Source organism: Dermacentor andersoni, chromosome 5 (assembly GCF_023375885.2).
Source record: "Dermacentor andersoni chromosome 5, qqDerAnde1_hic_scaffold, whole genome shotgun sequence".
Classification (NCBI taxonomy): domain Eukaryota; kingdom Metazoa; phylum Arthropoda; class Arachnida; order Ixodida; family Ixodidae; genus Dermacentor; species Dermacentor andersoni.
Genome location: NC_092818.1, coordinates 6,401,210 through 6,422,065, shown reverse-complemented (window position 1 = coordinate 6,422,065; position 20,856 = coordinate 6,401,210). Strand labels below are relative to the sequence as shown.

General features: G+C 40.3%; 1 protein-coding gene across 1 annotated transcript in view; it reads left to right on the top strand.

Annotated features, from left to right (window-relative positions):
* The window catches only part of LOC126529915 (uncharacterized), a 934,270-nt gene that overhangs the window by 56,075 nt on the left and 857,339 nt on the right, over nucleotides 1-20,856 (top strand). The gene's annotated exons all lie outside the window — the stretch shown is intronic.

Sequence of the window (20,856 nt, the reverse complement as noted above, 5' to 3'; positions counted from 1 at the left end):
ATAAATGCAATATCTGCTGGAAAATTCACAGGTGTCTTATCCATCAAGGAAGCCTACTGCAGACTTTCTACGGGCCTGCTCCAGTAGCGGAACACAGTAAAATTACTAAAAAAATGATAGATACACTGGGCATTAATAAATCGCTAAACGACCACTTAAGCAGTTGGAGACACGAACATTACGAGAGAACTCACAGGAGCAAAAGAAGTTACAAGACACTTGCTTCAGCACAAAACCAAACTGTTTTCAAAGGTACTAGAAGTCACAAGATGCTTGCTGTGTTTGAGTGGTCACAGATACATATTCATCTTAAGTGTTCACAGGCTCGAAGACCTCTAAGAAAAATAAGCAGAAGCTGAATGCGACCTTTCCCTGGTCGCATTGCTGAAGCCGTCACAGGTACCTTGGCGACTACACATTTAAATAAAAGATTGCAGCATACTCGCTTCAGCAATCAGAGACACTAACGTACTTTGTACGAGCACACCTGTACCAGAAGCTAACAGATGATTTGCGTGGGCTTGCTTCAACGGACACACACAAACACAAGTTCATCCTAAAAATTCACGGTTATTGGACAGCCTCGATAGAAGTTAGCAGAGGCAGAGCGTGGATGTTCTTTCATGGCAGCATATACAAATACTTTTGAAAAGATCACTGGCATCTTGGCGACTAAATATTTTACTAAGGCTTGTTGCAGGTTGGCTTCAGCAGTCGCCGACAATTATATCGCACTTCACATGTGCTTAGAAATTGAGTGGGGTATTTCTGTGGACTTGCTTCAACAGTCACAGAGACAAAATACCAGTGTACGGCAATCTTTGGCACGAGCAATATGCCGGCCTAGAAGAAACGTGAGAATTCAGCAGCTTGGCCGCCTAACCATCACGTGCAGAAAGCGCTCGGATCATGATACAATTACTTACAAAAGTTTAGTTATACCAGCCTGATGTTGTTTTACTACTGCTCGCTCGATTGCGCGGTCACGTAAAGAAAACTCAAACAGCAGACGAAACAAGCGAGATGCTTAACTAGTGAAGTCGCGTGACAACAATTTAACTAACAGTCAACAGAGACAAACGTTCCCCATTTATAAATATGTGACAGCATGCGAACGAGCAATAGTATAAGTAGCGTAAACAGTGTCGATCATAAGAGACAGCTGAGACGTAAAAGCTTCCTAACTAGCATGCATCCGACAACCTGTAAATAAGTCGCACGCAGATCACAAGTAGCTGAACAGTTTCGTTATTTCAAGAAACGAATGTGTACGGTACTGTTTCCCAGAAACGCGTGGCAAAATTCAGTAGCGCCGCCGGCCACCCATCATGTGCAACAAGTGCTGCGGTCGGGATACAAATGCCCACAAGTGTTTAGTTATTTCAACCGTATGCCGTTTTACAATCAATCTCGAAATCGTGCTAACCCAAAGAAAACTCAAACGGCAGATGAAGCCGAAGAAACACGGTTAATCAGTGAGGGTGGGAGCGTGACGCAATTTTAACAGTCAACACAGATCGACAAACGCGCTCCATTACGAATACTAAACCTGCGAATAGTCTAAGAAGCGTAAATATTTTGATCGTTACCGGAAGCTCAGACCTTTTCTTGATATTATAACCATCATAACTGCATGCATCTGACCACATGCAAATAGGCAGCAGCCCAACAAGTCGCACAAAAGTTTTGTTATTTCGAAAAATGTGGCATTGCACTGTTTGGCACGAATATACCAGTCGTGAAGACAAGCGTGGCAAAGTTCAGCAGCACAGCCCGCCAAATAACCATCATGTGCAACAAGTGCTCCGATCGTGATACAGATGCCTACATCTCTACTCCACGTCCCAAGTTTACGTACAAACGTGTGCGCTTATTCCTTCAATCTGAGGACAGCGACAAGCTGTTACAACATGCTTCAAAACCACGTTTTCCACTTATTGTATAGAGTCACCCTCCACTTTGTAACACCCCACGTGACTTTCAGAGTATTGAAATAAATAAATAAAGGCGATTCAGTTATATCATTCTAACGCAGTTCTTAGGATTTCTACCGCGATCGTTACACATAGAAAACGCCAACGGCACACCTACCGAAGTTTAAGCGACACGGTTATAACTATGAGCGCGTGAAAGAAACAGTAAACAGAGACAATGTTTCACTGTTACTAAAAAATACTACCACGTGCAAACGAGCAATTGAGCCGGCGTAAGCGTTTCGCTGGTTACAGACAGCTGAGGAGTAAGCTTCACCTTATCTCACCAATATACTGGTAGCCAATCACGTGTGAGTCGAAGCCTAACAAGTCGAGCAAAAGTTTCGTTATTCCAAGAAACGTGCATGGCGCTGTTTGGCAAGAACAATAAAGCAGCCCTAAAGACAGATGTGTTAAAATTCAGCAGCGTGGCCGGCCGTCATGTGCAGCAAGTGCGCCGGCCGCGATACAAATGCGTACAAAATTTGAGCTATTCCAACCTAATACTCGCAATGGCGGTCACGCAAGCAAAACGCAAAGCTCACGCAAGCCTATTCCGGACAGTGCGTTTGAAGGATAGTTATCATTATGAATATTACTATGGTTATTATTGGCCACTGTTCACAAAAGACGCAACGATAACTCTAGCGTACCCATCCTGTAGGCTACATTGGACTTAACGGTTCTAAAGTTCTGAATTTAGAAATTTCTGTTTCGCGGACTTCAGCGCTGTGACATTAAACGTCTCCATTGTAAGTTTGATCCTGAGTGCAGCAGTCTCTTGTTGCTGGATGAAACGTCTTTTCGGAAGATCGTGCGCTCAAGGCTGATGCGGAAGAGACAACATTCCGCATTATGATAACGTATAGTACTGTTGAATTGTGCGTGTTGGCCCCGCATATGCCCGATATGGGACATCCCGTGAAAACATCCTTTGGACTAAAGTTTTGGGATTTGTTGAGATCCCAGAAGTTCAATCGTGTGGATGTCTGAAGGATGTCTTAACAGGACATCAAAAATTATCGTCCTCATGTTATTCATTGGACGTCCCAACCAGGACTTGGACGTTCGGATTTAATCAGAATGTCTAGAGGATATTCCTGATCGATGAATGCCTCGAACGGTGGTGGGCATGTATAGTTTGTCATCCGTTTTCATGGGCGTGTTCACCCAATCATCCTATCTTCGTCGCCACTGAAGCGACCAGACGTCAGCACTCCTAATGCAAACAGCAAACAAGCCAGCTTTATTGCCTGAGCGCATTGTTTCTATGCCCCCTTTATCATAGGATAAGGAGAACGGAACGCGGGGAAGGGAAAGTGATAGCCACCAGATGCTCCATAATAGCCGCCGCGCGCTGCGTGCGCGCTGACGTCAGAACAGTTCTGAAGGCCAAGAACACAGCAGCGAAACTGTAAATGGCGAAGCTAAGCCTTTACTGGGCGAACCTGTGCCCAAAAATAGAGGTTACACTCAAAGCCTAACCACAGCGTTGAAGCAGTCGGCGACCGTCGAAAAACTGATCAGAGTGTCAAGCGCGTCGGCTTTTATACACGGCTCGTCGAAGGTTCTAGAGCAACCGCCGGTGCGTGCGCGCGTTTCAGAAAGCACTACACAATATAAGTCCCACATGCAATCAGATTGCGCAAGGTGAGGTGTCGACAGACAACGGGTAGAATAATAATAATATTTATTATTATTATTATTATTATTTACACATATCAAAAAGCAAAACAAAGAAACGGGCCTGTCTAAGTCCACGAGGACTTGTGCGGCTAGGCCCGGCAGAGCCGGTACAGCGGTGTGGTTACATATTTACATAAAGAGTGAAAAGGTAGACATTTACATAATAACACGTTTCTTTTTTCCAACTTTGAGAAGAATGTTTGGTAGTATTACCCGTTTACAGACAATGACATAGTAAATAAAGAGAAGCACAAACAACTTAAGTGAAGATCAGGACTAAATTTCAACATTTCATCAATACTTTCTTCAACTGTTTTTTCGAAGTTGCTTAAAAGAATTCATCGGCCAAATCGTTAAATATTTTTTGGGATGTATACATTTCTTCTCGCTCCACCATACTTAGTAGTGCAATAAGGTACGTTAAAACGTTTTTTATTTCTTAACAATCGAGGGGCATCGTATGCCTCTTTGAATTCATCGCTCCAATTATGCCGCATAATAACAGTTCTGGTAAGTAAAACCTCCAATGCGCAAAATCCTAATTCCTGAAAAATATTGTCGTTAAGTGTAGTACGATAAGCCACATTTTTGAATATATATTTTAGTAGTTTACCAATCCGATTTTTCCAGTGCTCTGTACAAATAATAATAATAATAATAATAATAATAGTAATAATAATATTGTTTATTGCCACAAGATATACAAACCAACACAAGCAGGCCGGTCTAAGCCTTAGGTGTCTTGTAGGACCCTGCCAATGAAGATGATGGACAAGGCAAAAAAATATGTACATAGATTGATGAGACATGAAGGAAAAAAAATAAAAATAATAATACGAATGGCAAAAAATTGAAAAGAACAAGATAAGATTTGGTTATCTACATATAACGAAAGTTGAAGAGGTAAATATTGCGATGCAAAAAAATGTACAAGAGGTTAATTTTACTGTAGCTGTTTTAAGAAGAGTTCGAGCGTGCTTTTTGATGTCGAGGTAAAAATTTCTTCTGGTAATTTGTTAAATATGTCAGGCACATAGGCACAGCGTCTGGCCGCGCCATACCTTGTGGCTGAACGCCGAACTACATAACGGACATGTATTCTGAGCTCCCTTGCGGCGGCACTTTTTTGTTTGAAAGCGGAATTCCAGAAATGTTTAACGACAACTGTTTCTATAAGTAATGAATGGAAGTTCGGTATACCAAGTTCGCGGAAGATATTTGCAGATGTTACTATTGGGGAATTGTATTCAACATTTTTAAGAATGTTTATTATAATCCGGTCTACCCTGCATCTCCAACGATCCAAACAAAAGCCAAAGACTGTAATGCCATACATCCACACACTGTAACCTAGTGCCTGTGCTATAATCTTTTTTACAGACAAGGGTGCAATAATTTTGATATTAAATAACAGCGACGCTAATGACCTCAGTTTAGAACAATTAAGTGATAAGTGATGTTGCCACGACAAATTACTATCGAAATAGATTCCGAGATATTTCACACAATCCACGTATGGAATAGGCGCACATTTACAATGAACACAGTCTGACTCATGCAAGTAGAGAGGCATGTTAATAACTGTAGTCTTAAGTGGGGAGCGAAAACAAACAAGTTTTGTTTTTTGGCCATTTACAACAATTCCATTATTAGCGAACCAAAGCATTGCTTTGTACACGTCATTTTGCAACATTTCAGAGGACGTTTTACAAGAAAGGTGTTTCGCTAGTAATACAGTGTCGTCAGCATACTGGAATACTGAACATTTCGAAATTGCCAAAGGGAAGTCGTTAACAAAGATATTAAACAACAACGGCGACAAAATGGACCCCTGAGGAACTGCAGCTCTTATCGACAGCTTAGAACTAAATATGCCCTTATCATCGGTAGAGACCACCTGAAATCTGTTGCTCAAGTAATTTTCGAAAACTTTGTAAAAAGGCCCACGAAACCCCCAAAAATGCAGTTTACTTAACAAGATTTGATTATTCAGGGTGTCAAACGCTTTCACTACATCTAAAAATAGCGCACATGTGAAAAGATTCTGATCAAATGCCGAGAACAGTTCATCTGAAAATTCCTCAAGCAGTGCCACAGGACCACGCCCTGAAATAAAGCCAAACTGTCGATGGGTCAGGATAGAACATTTGTTAAGAAAAGAAGACATAGTGTGGAAAAGGAATTTTTCTAAGACCTGAGCAATAATCGGCAATTAAGAAATTGGCCGACAGTTTTCAATACTATCTTTCTTCCCTGACTTGTGTAGTGGTACAATAACTGCAGTTTTTAAGCATTCTGGAATTTCGTCGCCTTCCAAAAAAACATTCAGTATGCTCAGGATAATATCTGACAGCGCATTGAAATTCCTTCTGATGGTGTGTAAAGAAATTCCATCATACCCAGTGGGCTTGTTAGGACGGAAACTGAAAATAATTTCTTCCAGATTACCCTTCATAATTTTCGGAAGAAAAACCGACGCAGATACGGAATGCCCTAACGGCGGAGTGCTTGTATATGGGGAGACGGCCCTTTGGGACGCTTTAACAAAGTGGCTGTTGAAAGCATCAGCCACTTCTGTGGGAGGTTGTTGAAAAACATCGAAAATAGAACGCTTATTGGAAGTCACTCCTCTGAGATGATTTGCCAAAGACCAAGTTTTGCTTACATTATTTGAAGATTGTTGGAATTTATAAAAAAAAGTAACGGTGTTTGGCGCCACGCAGAAGAGCAATAACTCTATTTCTTGCCGACTTGTATTCTAATCGCAGTCTTTGGTTTCTGGGATTGCTTTTGCAGCGTTTCCACAAGTTGTCTCGATACCAAATAGAAGCAAGAATTTCCGTGTTCATCCAGCAGTGACCCTTTCTTGTCGGCTTAACTATCAGCTGTGTGCAATGCAATTCAAAAATTTTCATTTGCATACAGAACCTTTCATATACTTTGGCCGAAGAATCTTCTTTGCTTAAGGATGCCCAGTCAAACGAAACGATGAGGTTATCAAGCTTGGATTGATTAATAATAATAATAATAATAATAATAATAATATTATTATGATGATTATTATTAATATTATTATTATTATTATTATTGACACACATCCAAAAGCAAATCAAAGAAACGGGTCTGTCAAAGTCCACGAGGACTTGTGCGACTAGGCCCGGCAGAGTCGGTACAGTGATGTGGTTACATATTTTCATAAAAAGTTAAAAGGTAGACATTTACATAATACGTTTTTTTTTCAACTTTGAGAAGAATGTTTGGTAGTATTACCCGTTAACAGACAATGACATAGTAAATAAAGAGAACCACATAAACAACTTAAGTAAAGATCAGGACTAAAGTTCAACATTTCATCAATAATTTCTTCAACTGTTTTTTCGAAGTTGCCGAGAAGAATTCATCGGCCAAATCGTTAAATATTTTTGGGATGTATACACTTCTCGCTTCACCATATTTAGTAGTGGAATAGGGTACGTTAAAACGTTTTTATTTCTTAACAATCGAGGTGCATCGTGTGCCTCTGAATTCATCGCTCCAATTATGCCGCATAATAACAGTTCTGGTAAATAAATCCTCCAATGTGCAAAATCCTAATTCCTGAAAAATATTATTGTCGTGAAGTGTAGTACCATAAGCCACATTTCTTAATATATTTTTTAGTAGTTTATCAATCCGATTTTTCCAGTGCTCTGTACAAAAGGCGAAGATCGTTATCCCATACCTCAGCACACTGAACGCTAGTGCATGCACTATCATTTTCTTGAATGGTAGAGGTAGTAAACCCTTTATGTTGAAAAGTAAATATGCAACACTACGTAGTTTGCCACACAAGAACGCCATGTGATGTTGCCAAGACATGCGCTGTTGAACGTTATACCCAGGTATTTGAATGTCTCCACATATTCTATAGCAGTACATTTACATGAAATGCAATGTTCATTATGTAGAAATATTGGCATGTTTATTTTTTGAGTTTTTAATGGACTACGAAAGCACATTATTTTGCTTTTCTTAGCATTGATATAAACACAGTTTTCTTCAAACCATTCCATAGCCTTATGGACTGCATTTCGTAGGATGCTAATAGCTTCTTAATAATGCATATGGCAAGTGAGCAGAACTGTATCATCTGCATATTGATACACAGTGGCTTTTGTAATTATCGTGGGAAAGTCGTTCGTAAATAAATTGAATAAAAGAGGAAACAACACGGATCCCTGTGGAACCCCAGCTGTAATATATTTTCTAGCGATAACAATTTCTTTACTGCCCATGACCACTTGTGAGCTATCCTGTAAATAATTGCAAATAATATCAAAAAAGGGTCCCCTGAAACCCAAACGAAACAACTTTTCCAATAAAATATCTTGATTTACAGTTTCGAACGCTTTTGCTAAATCTAAAAACAAAGCACAACCATACAGGCTCTTATCTAGAGCAGAATATAATTCATCGGTAAACTCTTGTAACAGTGTAATAGTACCTCGCTCAGCAATAAATCCAAACTGTCTTGGTGTTAGGATTGAAAATTTCTTTAAGAAGGAAGTCATACAATCAAACATAAACTTTTGCAGTATTTGAGAGAGTATAGGCAAAACAGATAGGTCTGTAGTTTTCAACTTCATCTTTTTTTCCTGCTTTATACAGTGGCTTAACAATCGCCGTTTTTAATGTCTCCGGAATTGATGCGGTGCTTATAAAACCATTAATCATAAAAAGCAGTATGTCTGCTAATGTATCAAAATTTCTTCTTAGTGTGGCCACAGCCAACCCATCTATACCAGGTTGTTTATTTGGTCGGAAACTAAAAATTATTCGCCTCAGATCTTCCTTCGACAACGTGGGCAAAAAAGCCGATGCTTGAACAGTTTGCTTGAGTGAGCAAGTGTGTCTCTGCGACTGCGCAGTGTTAGAAAAACGCGTGAAAAAATTATTGAAATTATCTACCACTATATCTGGCTTCTCTGAAAAAGATTCTAAGAAATTCGCAGGTGCCGCAGTACTGCCTCGGAGCGTATTTATTAAAGCCCAAGTTCTTGCACAATTTTTGTGTGCTTGATTAAATCTGTGTAAGAAATACCGCCGTTTTGCTGATCTCAAGAGGGCAACGACCCTATTCATCGCAATCTTATATTCCGTTTTCAAGTCTTGATTTTTCGGCGCACGCCTGCTCCTTTTCCACAACCAGTCTCTGTTGGAAATAGCTTTCATTATGTCGGCTGTGAACCAGGGGTAACTTTTCCTTTGTTTTTTATTTATTGTGCGCATACTGGAAAGCTGAAATTTTTTCAGCTGCTCACAAAATTTTTCATAAACTTTAGCATAAAAACAATCCTTAATCATTTCCGCCCACTCAAACGGCGCGATCAAATGATCAAATGTTTTCCTGTTGAAAATCTGCACTTCTAATTGATTACTGTGATGTTTTTCTTCTGATTTGTCCTTCTCGGGCAGGGGTAAAAGTGCCTTATGGCGACATGCGACAAAATAGTGATCCGCTATTTTTTGCTTTATGATACATGCCTCTAAAGAATTATTTGGCGCTCTTGTTGCTATGTGGCCTATACAGGAGGATACTAGTCTATTTTGTAAGAGTACTTCTCTTGTAGGTTGATTTATAGTCACTTGTAAGCCATAGGTTGCTAAGATGGAGAGGTAATCCGACACAGTAGTCGAACTGATGTTCAATATATTAATGTTTAGGTCACCCACCAAACAAATCTGATCTGCTGCTTTGTGGCCTTCTAAAATTTCTTCAAGTTCACTCAAGAACCGTGTGACACTGTTATTAGGTGGAACATAAATAGCTATCAAAAATAATTTTGTCTTAGTGAGCGTAATTTTTACTGTCAAACTTTCGGTGTGGTTTAAAGAAATGTCCGTAACGACAGTGTCATATCTTATCTTAACAAACAAAGCTAAACCCCCTCCTCGTCGTTTCTGTCGTGACATGAAATGGGCTTTGTAACCCTTTAATTTGTAAATGTTAGTGCAGTCCTCTGGTACGTTTGTTTCCACTATTATAAATGCATCTACTACATTTGCGACTGATTCCGCTACCTCTCTAAATTCCTCCCAAGATTTTTGTAGACTTCTGATATTAATACTAATTACTGTGAAACCGTGTTCACGGCTGGTAGCAAATATGTGTTTGAACTCATTGAAATTTGAGACAGAGGAAGAATTCGTTGCCATGTTGCTTATGAAATTTTAAGAATATCGGCTAGACTCTTAATTCGGATCAGGGGTGCATCTTCATTCTTATTCACGAAAATACTTCCGCCCTTGACCCATGCAAATTTGTAGTTCTTTTTTTTTGCTGTAGTTCTAGCTCGCCGGAACAGATTTCGGTTCATTCTTGTCAGATTATCATTGATGAAAATCTTCGGCAGCTGTCCAATTTGATGCAAGCGTCTTAGCTTCCCCCGCGCATCAAACCACGCATCCCTTGCGGTCACGGAAGAAAAACGTACTAGTACTGTTGGGTTCGTCTTATGTTTGTTTGGTAAGCGATGCACCGCCTCGATGTCAGAGCTACAAAGATCTGATAGCTCCAGTTTGCTGGCTATATTCAATAAGACTTCTTTTAGGTTTTCCTCGTGTTTGACAGGTAGCCCTTCAATTTCGATATTTACTTTTCTGTCATACTGTTCGCTCTCAGTTAGATCCTGTTGCAGCTGCTGCAGCTGTTCCGCCTGTGTTTCCAGTTGCGTTTTCATGTCAGTAATTTGTGCTTCACGCGCACCTTCCCGTTCTTTACTGGCGGAAAGCTGTGCTAACACCATGTCGTATTGTTTAGCCAAAAATGAGACTGTTTCTTCTAGGTCTTTCATTGTTATGCTCAAGTTTGTGATGTCTGCTTTCAGGAGGAGCAGCGAATCTACTTTTCCATGTAAAGTCAGCAAAGAGGTCAAAGTTTGCTTAATACCTGCCAGCTCTGACATTAATGTGGCTTCTGAAGTGTCTTCTGGTGGAGTCGTACTCGTAGACTGTGAGCCCGCCCCCCCTCGTTGCTTTACCGCGCGACACGTTTTGCACACCCATGATTCACGTTTACTTTGACTCTTCGCTGCGAAAGTATTTTGAGCTACACGTGAGCAATGTTGACCCAAATGATACGGGTTCCCGCACTCGGAACACGCATGAAACGACCATCATCGGGTAGCAGTTTGTTACAAGCAATACAATTGTCCATAATAACACTCAACAAGATACACTCTGCAGTCGGCGGCCAACACCCTTACTTAGATTCACAAGGTAAGCACAGTACCTGTAAAATATGCGTGTTAATGTCCGGTTGTTGAATCGCCGCCGACTGCAGAGCGTGCCGTGCTGCAGGCTGTTTAAGTAGGCGTTTCTGCCAGGGTTACCAGAGGCTGGTGCGATTTCCCAAAAGCCTTCTGCGATGACGTTTCTGAAGTGGTGATGGCTTGAAAACCGGATGAAAGCCCAATCCAACAGTAGAATCTTCTCGGATGATAACACGTGCGAGCCTGTAAAATATGCGTGTTAATGTCCGGTTGTTGAATCGCCGCCGACTGCCCAATAATAATAATAATAATAATAATAATAATAATAATAATAATAATAATAATAATAATAATAATGTTTATTGGCACAAAATATACAAAATAACACAAGCAGGCCGGTCTAAGCCTCAGTTGGCTTGTAGGACCGTGCCTATGAATGTAATAGACAAAGCAAAAAATATACATAAATTGATGAGAGATGAATAAAAAAAATTTTTAAAAATGAAGGGCAAAAAATTGAAAAGAACAAGATAACATTTGGTTATCTACATATAACAAAAGTTGAAGAGGTAAATATTGCGATGCAAAAAAAAATGTACAAGAGCGTAATTTTACTGTAGCTGCTTTAAGAAGTGTTTGAGCGCGCTTTTTGATGTCGCGTTAAAGATTTCTTCTGGTAATTTGTTAAATATGTCAGGCACATAAGCACAGCGTCTGGCCGCGCCATACCTTGTGGCTGAACGCGGAACTACATAACGGACATGTTTTCTAAGCTCCCTTGGGGCGGCACGTTTTTGTTTGAAAGCGGAATTCCAGAAATATTTACCGACAACTGTTTCTATAAGTAATGAATGGAAGTTTGGTAGCCCAAGTTCACGGAAGATATTTGCAGATGTTACTATTGGGAAATTGTACGCAACGTTCGCATCCGTACGCATCCGGTCAACCCTGCATCTCCAACGATCCGAACAAAAGCCAAAGACTGTAATGCCATACCTCAACACACTGTAACCTAGTGCCTGTGCTATAATCTTTTTTACAGACAAGGGTGCAATACTTCTGATATTAAATAGCAGCCAGGCTACTGACCTCAGTTTAGAACAAATAAGTGATAAGTGATGTTGCCACGATAAATTACTATCGAAATAGATTCCGAGATATTTCACACAATCCACGTATGGAATAGGTGCACATTTACAATTAACACAGTCTGACTCATGCAAGTAGAGAGGCATGTTAATAACTGTAGTCTTAAGTGGGGAGCGAAAAGAAACAAGTTTTGTTTTTTGGGCATCTACAACAATTCCATTATTAGAGAACCAAAGCATTGCCTTGTACACGTCATTTTGCAACATTTCAGTGGATGTTTTATAAGGAAAGTGTTTCGCTAATAATACAGCGTCGTCAGCTACTGGAATACTGAACATTTCGAAATTGCCAAAGGGAAGTCGTTAACAAAGATATTAAACAACAATGGCGACAAAATGGAACCCTGAGGAACTCTAGCTTTTACCGATAGCTTAGAACTAAATATGCCCTTATCATCGGTAGAGACCACCTGAAATCTGTTGCTCAAGTAATTTTCGAGAACTTTGTAAAAAGGCCCACGAAATTCCTAAAAATGCAGCTTACTTAACAAGATTTGATGATTCAGGGTGTCAAACGCTTTCGGTACAGCTAAAAATAGCGCAATTGTGAAAAGATTCTGATCAAATGCCGAGAACAGTTCATCTGACAATTCCTCAAGCAGTGCCACAGGACCACGCCCTGAAACAAAGCCAAACTGTCGATTGGTCAGGATAGAAAATTTGTTAAGAAAAGAAGACATAGTGTGGAAAAGAAATTTTTCTAAGACCTGAGCAATAATCGGCAATATAGAAATTGGCCGATAGTTTTCAATACTATCTTTCTTCCCTGGCTTGTGTAGTGGTACAATACCTGCAGTTTTTAAGCATTCTGGAATCTCGTCGCCTTCCAAAAAACCATTCAATATATGCAGGATAATATCTGACAGCGCATTGAAATTCCTTCTGATGGTGTGTAAAGAAATTCCATCATACCCAGTGGGCTTGTTAGGACGGAAACTGAAAATAATTTCTTCCAGATTACCCTTCAAAATTTTCGGAAGAAAAGTCGACGCAGATACGGAATGCCCTAACGGCGGAGTGCTTGTATATGGGTAGACGGCCCTTTGGGACGCTTTAACAAAGTGGCTGTTGAAAGCATCAGCCACTTCTGTGGGAGGTTGTTGAAAAACATCGAAAATAGAACGCTTATTCGAAGTCACTCCTCTGAGATGATTTACCAAAGACCAAGTTTTGCTTACATTATTTGAAGATTGTTGGAATTTATAAAAAAAAGTAACGGTGTTTGGCGCCACGCAGAAGAGCAATAACTCTATTTCTTGCCGACTTGTATTCTAATCGCAGTCTTTGGTTTCTGGGATTTCTTTTGCAGCATTTCCACAAGTTGTCTCGATACGAAATGGAAGCAAGAATTTCCGTGTTCATCCAGCAGTGACGCTTTCTTACCGGCTTAGCTATCAGCCGTGAGCAACGCAATTCAAAATTTTTCATTTGCATACACAACCTTTCATATACTTTGGTCGAAAAATCTTCTTTGGTTAAAGATGGCCAGTCAAACGAAACGATAAGGTTATCAAGCTTGGATTGATTAACAGTAGGGACAAGGCATTTACGCTGCCCAGATCCAGTTTCCACCGATGACGTTCTAGAGGCGTCTGGTAAAACTAGACGACATGCTACGATATAGTGGTCCGCCATGCGTTGCGAAGTAGTACTTGACCTAAATGAACAGGAGCGAGCTCTGACCGCTGTGTGATCTAAACAAGATTGCACTAGGCTATTATTAACTAATTCCGCTGTAGTAGGAGCTGCAATTGTAGATTCCAGACCATAAGCGGACAACGTAGATAAATAATCACAAACAGTCACTTTTTCAGGGCATAAAATATTGATATTCAGGTCTCCGATCAAGCAAAATTGGTCCACTGTGCTCCACTGCCGCAGAGCTTCTTCAAGCTAAACAAGAAACCGTGAAAGGCTGCATGAGGGTGGTCGATAAATCGATAAGATATGAACAGAAAATGACCTTTTACAAACTTTGACCATCATAGATTCGGCATGTACAAAAGATGCATCAACAGAAGAAACTTCACAGTTGTCGTTTACATAGAGAGCAATGCCCCGGCCACGACGCCCGCTTCGTGTGACAAAGTGTGCGGAAAAGCCCTGCAATGTAAACGTATCAAGGCGAGCCTGGGAAACATTGATTTCTGTAATCACAAATACGTCTACAAAGTTAGCTGCCGATGCAGCCTGAAATTTAAATTCGTCCCAGTATTTACGCAGACTTCGAATATTAACGCTCACAATGGTAAAATCTTCATCAGAACTGCACGGAAATTCTGTTTTAAATGAACTGAAGTCTGGTAGTTCACTGAAAGAAAACGGCAGTTGGCTAAGCAATGTTTTCCAGGTCTGCTTGTTTACCATTTCGAACCAGAGACGCTCGGCCACGGCGGCCGCATTTCGATGGGGGCGAAATGCGAAAACACCCGTGTACTTAGATTTAGGTGCACGTTAATGAACCCCAGGTGGTCGAAATTTCCGGAGTCCTCCCCTACGGTGGGCCTCATAATCAGAAAGTGGTTTTGGCACGTAAAACCCCATAATTTAATTTTAATTAACAAGAGACGCTGTTTCATTCTTTTTCACGAAGATCTTGCCTCCTTTCGTACAACAAAACTGATAACCCTCCTCTTTTGCCTTAGATCTTTGGAAATGATGCACTTTCACGTAGTTTCTTCAGCCTTCCCGGCGCTTCAAGCCATTTTTCCTTCCAAATTACAGATTTAAAGCGCACCAAGACCACAGGTGTACCACTGATTTTGACTTTTAAGCGGTGTACGGCTGCCATATCGTCAGATGAAAACCCCGAGAGGCCCAGATTTGCTGCGATTTCCGTGATTGTTTGTGTTAGGCTTTCATCACTTTTCACTGGCAAAGCGTGGATCTCAGATTCTTTAGTCTGCTGTACTGCTCACTTTCATTTCGCTTTTCTTCTAGCTTTTGTATTACTGCTGCCTGAGTTACCACCGTTGTTTTCAGAGCTTCCAGTTTAGCGCAATCAGATATTTGACGTTCCTGAATGCCCTGTTGTTTCAAAACAGAATCGTACTTCTCGGAAAGAAATGACACCGATCCTTCTAGTTCCTTTACTGATTTCGATACAGCCGTGAACTCTTCCTGCAGCAGTAGGAGAGAATCAACCGTCTTATGCAGAATCGGCAATAATTGCAAACTTTTTCTGATTTTCCTTAGCTCTTCATACAGTGATGACTCAGAACCACTGTTATCCTCCATTTCAGCCTCTGTGCCGCTGTTTAGTTTCTCGTTACTTCTGCACGTTTCACAGACCCACGCATCTCTCTTGGCATTCCCCATAGTAGTGAAAGTGTTAGCTGCTATTCCAGAACATGACTGTCCTAGATGATACGAATATTTGCATTGAGCACACACCGTTATTTTTCCATCAGTAGGCAGAGCGTTATGACAGGAAATGCAGCTGTCGTCTTTTCCCATTGTTCACAGCAAACTAGTTAGGTAATATAAACATATGCTAATGTACAACAGCCGGGAAACTAATGTACGAAACAGACGTTGGAAGCGGAAAACTGTTCATTGAAGAAATTCTTGTCGAAACCTACACAGCTAGTATCGCTCACCAGGCGAAGCGCAGCGATCGTTAGTGGCGCGCAGTAACTGTCACTGGAACTGGCAGCTTGTGTTGCCTCGCCGAGGGCAGCCCAAGGCTACCACTATGACTGGCTGGGGGGCGAGGCAGGCACGTTTACGTTGAAGGCAGGCCGCAGCAAGCAGCGACGCACGCGCACCAGCGCTGCCCGGGCTAGCGCTGCACTAGTCTCGCGGAAAAAGAAAGGGAGCGGTGCGCGTGCCTACTGTTCGAGAAGGAGAGGACGTCGTCCACGTCCCGCAGCAACCGGCGTCGTAGCTGCCAGCTTGTTGCCTCGCAGAGGGCAGCCCAAGGCGACCACTAATAATAATAATAATAATAATAATAATAATAATAATAATAATAATATTTATGCACCACAAGAAACAATACATAGTAAGCGGGCCTGTCGAAGCCTAAATGGCTTGTGTGACTAGGCCCGGCAGCGCCGGCAACAGCGATGAGGTCAGTGTATGTGCGTAACCTTAGTGCCGACAAAACATTGTGCAAACAAAAGGAAAATTAAATACATGTTAATACAATGTAGCGTCAACATATTTTTTGTTATTATTATGTAAATATAATAATAATAATAATAATAATAATAATAATAATAATAATAATAATAATAATAAATGCTTTATTTGTGGTAAAAGCACCAGGTAAAAAACGGGTCAGCCTAAGCAAATGAGGCTTGTCGGGCTGTATCCGGCCGTCAGTTTCAGGGACGCAATAAACTACAGGAGTGAGGAAAAAAGAAAAAAGAGCGAAAACGAAAGAAAATAGAAGGGAGCAAATTGGGGTCCACTGCTATATGAAGAAATACTGAACACAAACAGACATGAAACTGTGTCAGATGAGTTTTCTCGTAAATACAATTTCAGAGCACGTTTGATGAAATGGACAAAAAATTCCGTGAGCACGGAGTGAAATGTATTCGCAACACAATAAGTTGGCTCAAAACGTCCAAATCACGTAAAACATCGGGATCTACAAATGATGCGGTGACTCCTAACTGGTCTTGTGGGCACAAAAGAAAACGGAAAATTGCTATTCCAGAGATGACGGCAAATAACAGTCTAAAAATAATGCATCAAAGGAAGGCTACTGTAAAGCAGAAAACAAGCTAGTACCACCGGGAATGTTAACATGTCCACATTAAACTATATTTCGTAGCAGTGATATTAATACACAGTTTATTTTTGAACGCTATGTGAAAGTACAATTACAAAATACTGGTATATTGTATCTCAGAATACAGTAACCAAGGGCGTGAATGATTATATTGCGCACGGAAAAGGGGAGAATGAAGCGACTATTGTAAATAGTACATGATAACGCCCGGAGTTCATTAGAGAGAAGGGATAGCTCACTATTCAATATCATATCGAAGTCGAAGATAATTCCCAAGTACTTTACCTTCGGCGATGGTAGGAGAGGAGAGCATTGACAATTCGTACATCATGAACCATGAAGGAATATTGAGAGAGTGGGATCAATTCGTGTATGCGGATTGTGGAAACAAACCAGATTTGTTCTTTTGTTTGGTAATAGTGACAGAGTTTCTCCAAAACCAGTCCATGACAGACACAATGTCACTTAGTAGCATTGGAGCTGATGAAATGAAAACGTGGTGTGTGGCAAGAACAGTGTCATTAGCGTATTGAAAAATTTGACATTTGGATGTAGCTTTAGACAAATCATTTAGATAAACGTTAAATAGTAGTGGAGATAACAGTTTCCTTCGGGTCATTAGATTTTAAGAAAACCTTCGAACTAACGTGATCCCGTATCTTGACTACCTGTGAATGATTAAAAATATGCTTAGTTAATAATTTGCTTAAAGCACCCCAAAAGCTAAAAGATATAGTTTGCGCAAGAGCAATGTCCGCACTATATACGGAGTCAAAAGCTTTGCTTGCATCCAGGAAAAGAGCCGTTACTGCCTTGTTGTTATCGAAAGCAGAGAAGATTAAATCAGCTACTCGTTCCAATAGTACTGTCCCCTTCCCAGGAACCAAGCCAAATTGAGAAGTTGAGAATAAATTGTTTTTTGGGGCAGAAAGTCAGTCATCACTCTGGATGAGTGGTTTTCTAGAATTTGACTAATTACTGTTAAAATTGAAATCGGCCTGTAGTTGTCAACCTGTTTAAATGAGCTGTTCTTTTGTAATCTTTAGCTGCAGTTTTAGCTGCAATTTTTCGCTCATCTGGAAGAAAACCAAGTTCAATATACCCGCTCCGCAGAAATAAAATCATATTTTCCGGAATGGGAAATTCACGTTGCAACTCGTACATAGATGTGCCATCTAGACCAGGTGCCTTCTTTTGTTTGAAACTGAATAATATGCTGCGCAAACCGCAAGCAGAGATGAAAGGAAGGAATGCAGATGACTCTGAATTGATAATATTATCGGAACCAAGAGTGTGAGCTGGCTGCGTAATCGACTGTGCTTTAGCGAAGTGAACATTGCAATCAGTACCAGCAGATTCCAAACGATCGAAATGTTTGCCAAGAACGTCGACTGATTGGCCTGTATGGCGACAGAATATCTGATTAATTGTCGACCACATTTCTCGAGGGTTCTGCCTGTTTTCGTAAAATGATTTACTCTAATATGAGCGCTTCTCAGACCGAAGTAACGCAGTTACCCTATTTCTATGAACTTCGTACAAATTCCTCAGAGCGTTGTTATACGGAGAGATCATAAATTTTTCCCAAAGATTATCTTTCTCTTTTATCGTCTTAAGAATCTCCGGTGTAAGCCAAGGCAACATAGTATGGTGTTTTTTAATTTTTATGGTTTTCCGTGCCCTGTATTTATATGTGTCGAGAGCATTAACAAAATTAATGTAAACATTTTTTACGATCGCACCTTGCAGAAGTGTAATCCAGTCAAAGGCATTGACCAAACTATCGAATTTGGCTATGTCGAGGATTGATACCTGGATGTATTTGGCTGATACCTTTTAACGCATGCGCAAATAAATATGGCAGCCCACAAAATAGTGGTTAGCCAGCTTCTGCTTGACTACAGCCGAATCAACGTTATAAAACGGAGTGCTAACGTTGATGCGACCGATGCATGGCGTCACTTGCTCGGTTCCAAGGTATTCTTGTCTTTTACAAGAAAACATAGTCGGAAGAACCCCCGTTTAGCTAATACATTTAAGTAAACGCAAACAATCGGTTGCGACAGAGATAAAGTGTATGTTAAAATCGCCTGCCAGACAAAAGAGTGAAGTTGAAGGCAAAGACATTAAAAACGCCCCCGGTTGATTTACATAATCGTCTGCATTTTCGGAGGGTGCTCTATCAATTCAAAGTAGGGTTATATCTGTATCTCGCAAGGAAATATGCAATGTCTGGCATTCGGCTAATGTCAACCTTGATAGCACAGATGACGTCGCATATCGTTCACGTACAAAAGCCATGGCACCACCACCCCTACTGGCGAGTCGCGTTAGAGCAAAACTTGAGCAATTGAGTAGTTTGAAATAAGAAATGAGCGCTTTATGAATGTTAATTTCGGTTAGTACAAACGCATCAACGATAGCATCGGTAATTTGCATGATGCCAAGGAATTCGTTCCAGTGCCTACGGATACTGTGGATGTTTGAGGTTTATTTATTGATTTCTTTCTGTACATCAGCAGAAATCAAAGTAAAAGCAAAAGGCTATACAGCCTGACAGACGCTTTTGCTCCGAGATACAGTTCAGCAAGCAGGCATAAGCAGACAAAAGATAATCATTGAACAATCTAAATTGTCTCTAGTTATAAAAACAACAAAAAAATATAACAGAGTAAAGAAAACAACCAGATCGACTTTCATATATTGTAACACGCAGGAAAAAAAAAAAAACAATGTGTGCTAAGAAATAAAACACAGTGTGCATTGAGTAAGATAAAAAAGTCAATACACATGGAGGTTGTAATCAACACTTAAACAGTAATTAAACATATTCAATGCAATTTTCAAGAAGAATTTGTTTAAACCTATTTTTGGAAATTTGTTTATTTAGGTCGAAAATGTTGCCAAGTTTATTTAGCAGACTGGGTATTTGATGCAGAATATGCTGCCGACCATAAGTAGTTCTAATTTTTGGTGTTCTTATACTTTGTGACCGGAGGCAATATTGTTCACATCTAGAAGAACTGTACGTGGGGTATAGCTTATTATTTTGGATATGCAGAAAAAGCTTAAGATAATAGATTTGGTTAGCTTGCAATATGAAATGTTTAGTAAAAAGCGGACGCGTGCTGAGACCTTGCGGCTGACCATAATATCCCTCAAATATTCGTAGTACCTTTTTTTTGTAATGTGAGTAATGTGGTATAGTTCTGTGCTGTCCTTGTGCCCCAAATCAACACGCAGTAACTAAGCCTGGAATAGAATAACGTATAATATAGCGCTTTCTTGAGCCAAAGTGGTAATAATCGGCTTAACCTGTACATACATCCAACACTTTTGCTTAATTGTAATGCTAATTTATTTACGTGTTCATTCCAAGACAGGTCTTCCTGGAACCATACGCCCAGAAATTTTTGAACCTTAACTTGCTGAAGCGTCTGGCCCTCAAAGTAAACATTTAAGCTTATATTCCGTGGCTTATTGATAGGTGCAAACAATATGTATTTAGTTTTACTCACGTTTAGTCGTAACTTCTTGATTTTAAGCCAAGAAGACAGCTTACTTAGATAGGTATTTACACTTCCTTCAAGGTTAGAAATTGAAGCATCAGTAAAACAAAATATTAGTGTCATCGGCGTACATAATTATTTTAGGAGAATCCGGAATGCGACACAGGTCATTTACGTAAATTATAAATATTAGTGGACCGAGTATAGATCCTTGTGGGACACCTTTGTTGACCTTAGCATGCGAGGATGTTTCTTGAATAGTAACTATATATTGGTAACGGTCTGTCAAGTAATTTTGTAGTAATCTATTGGCAATACCACGGACGCCGTAATTATTAAGAAGCATAGTTCCAGCGCACATTTGGGCAAGGACGAGGAGAGAAAGACAACACGAACGCCGTTCGTGCCATTCTCCTCGTCCTTGTCCAAAATGTGCGCTGGAACTATGTTTCATAATGCTAATCATAACCAACTAGCCCAGCTGTCCATACTTAGCGATATACTTTCTAGTAATTATTAAGTTTTTCTAGAAGAACACTATGACACACG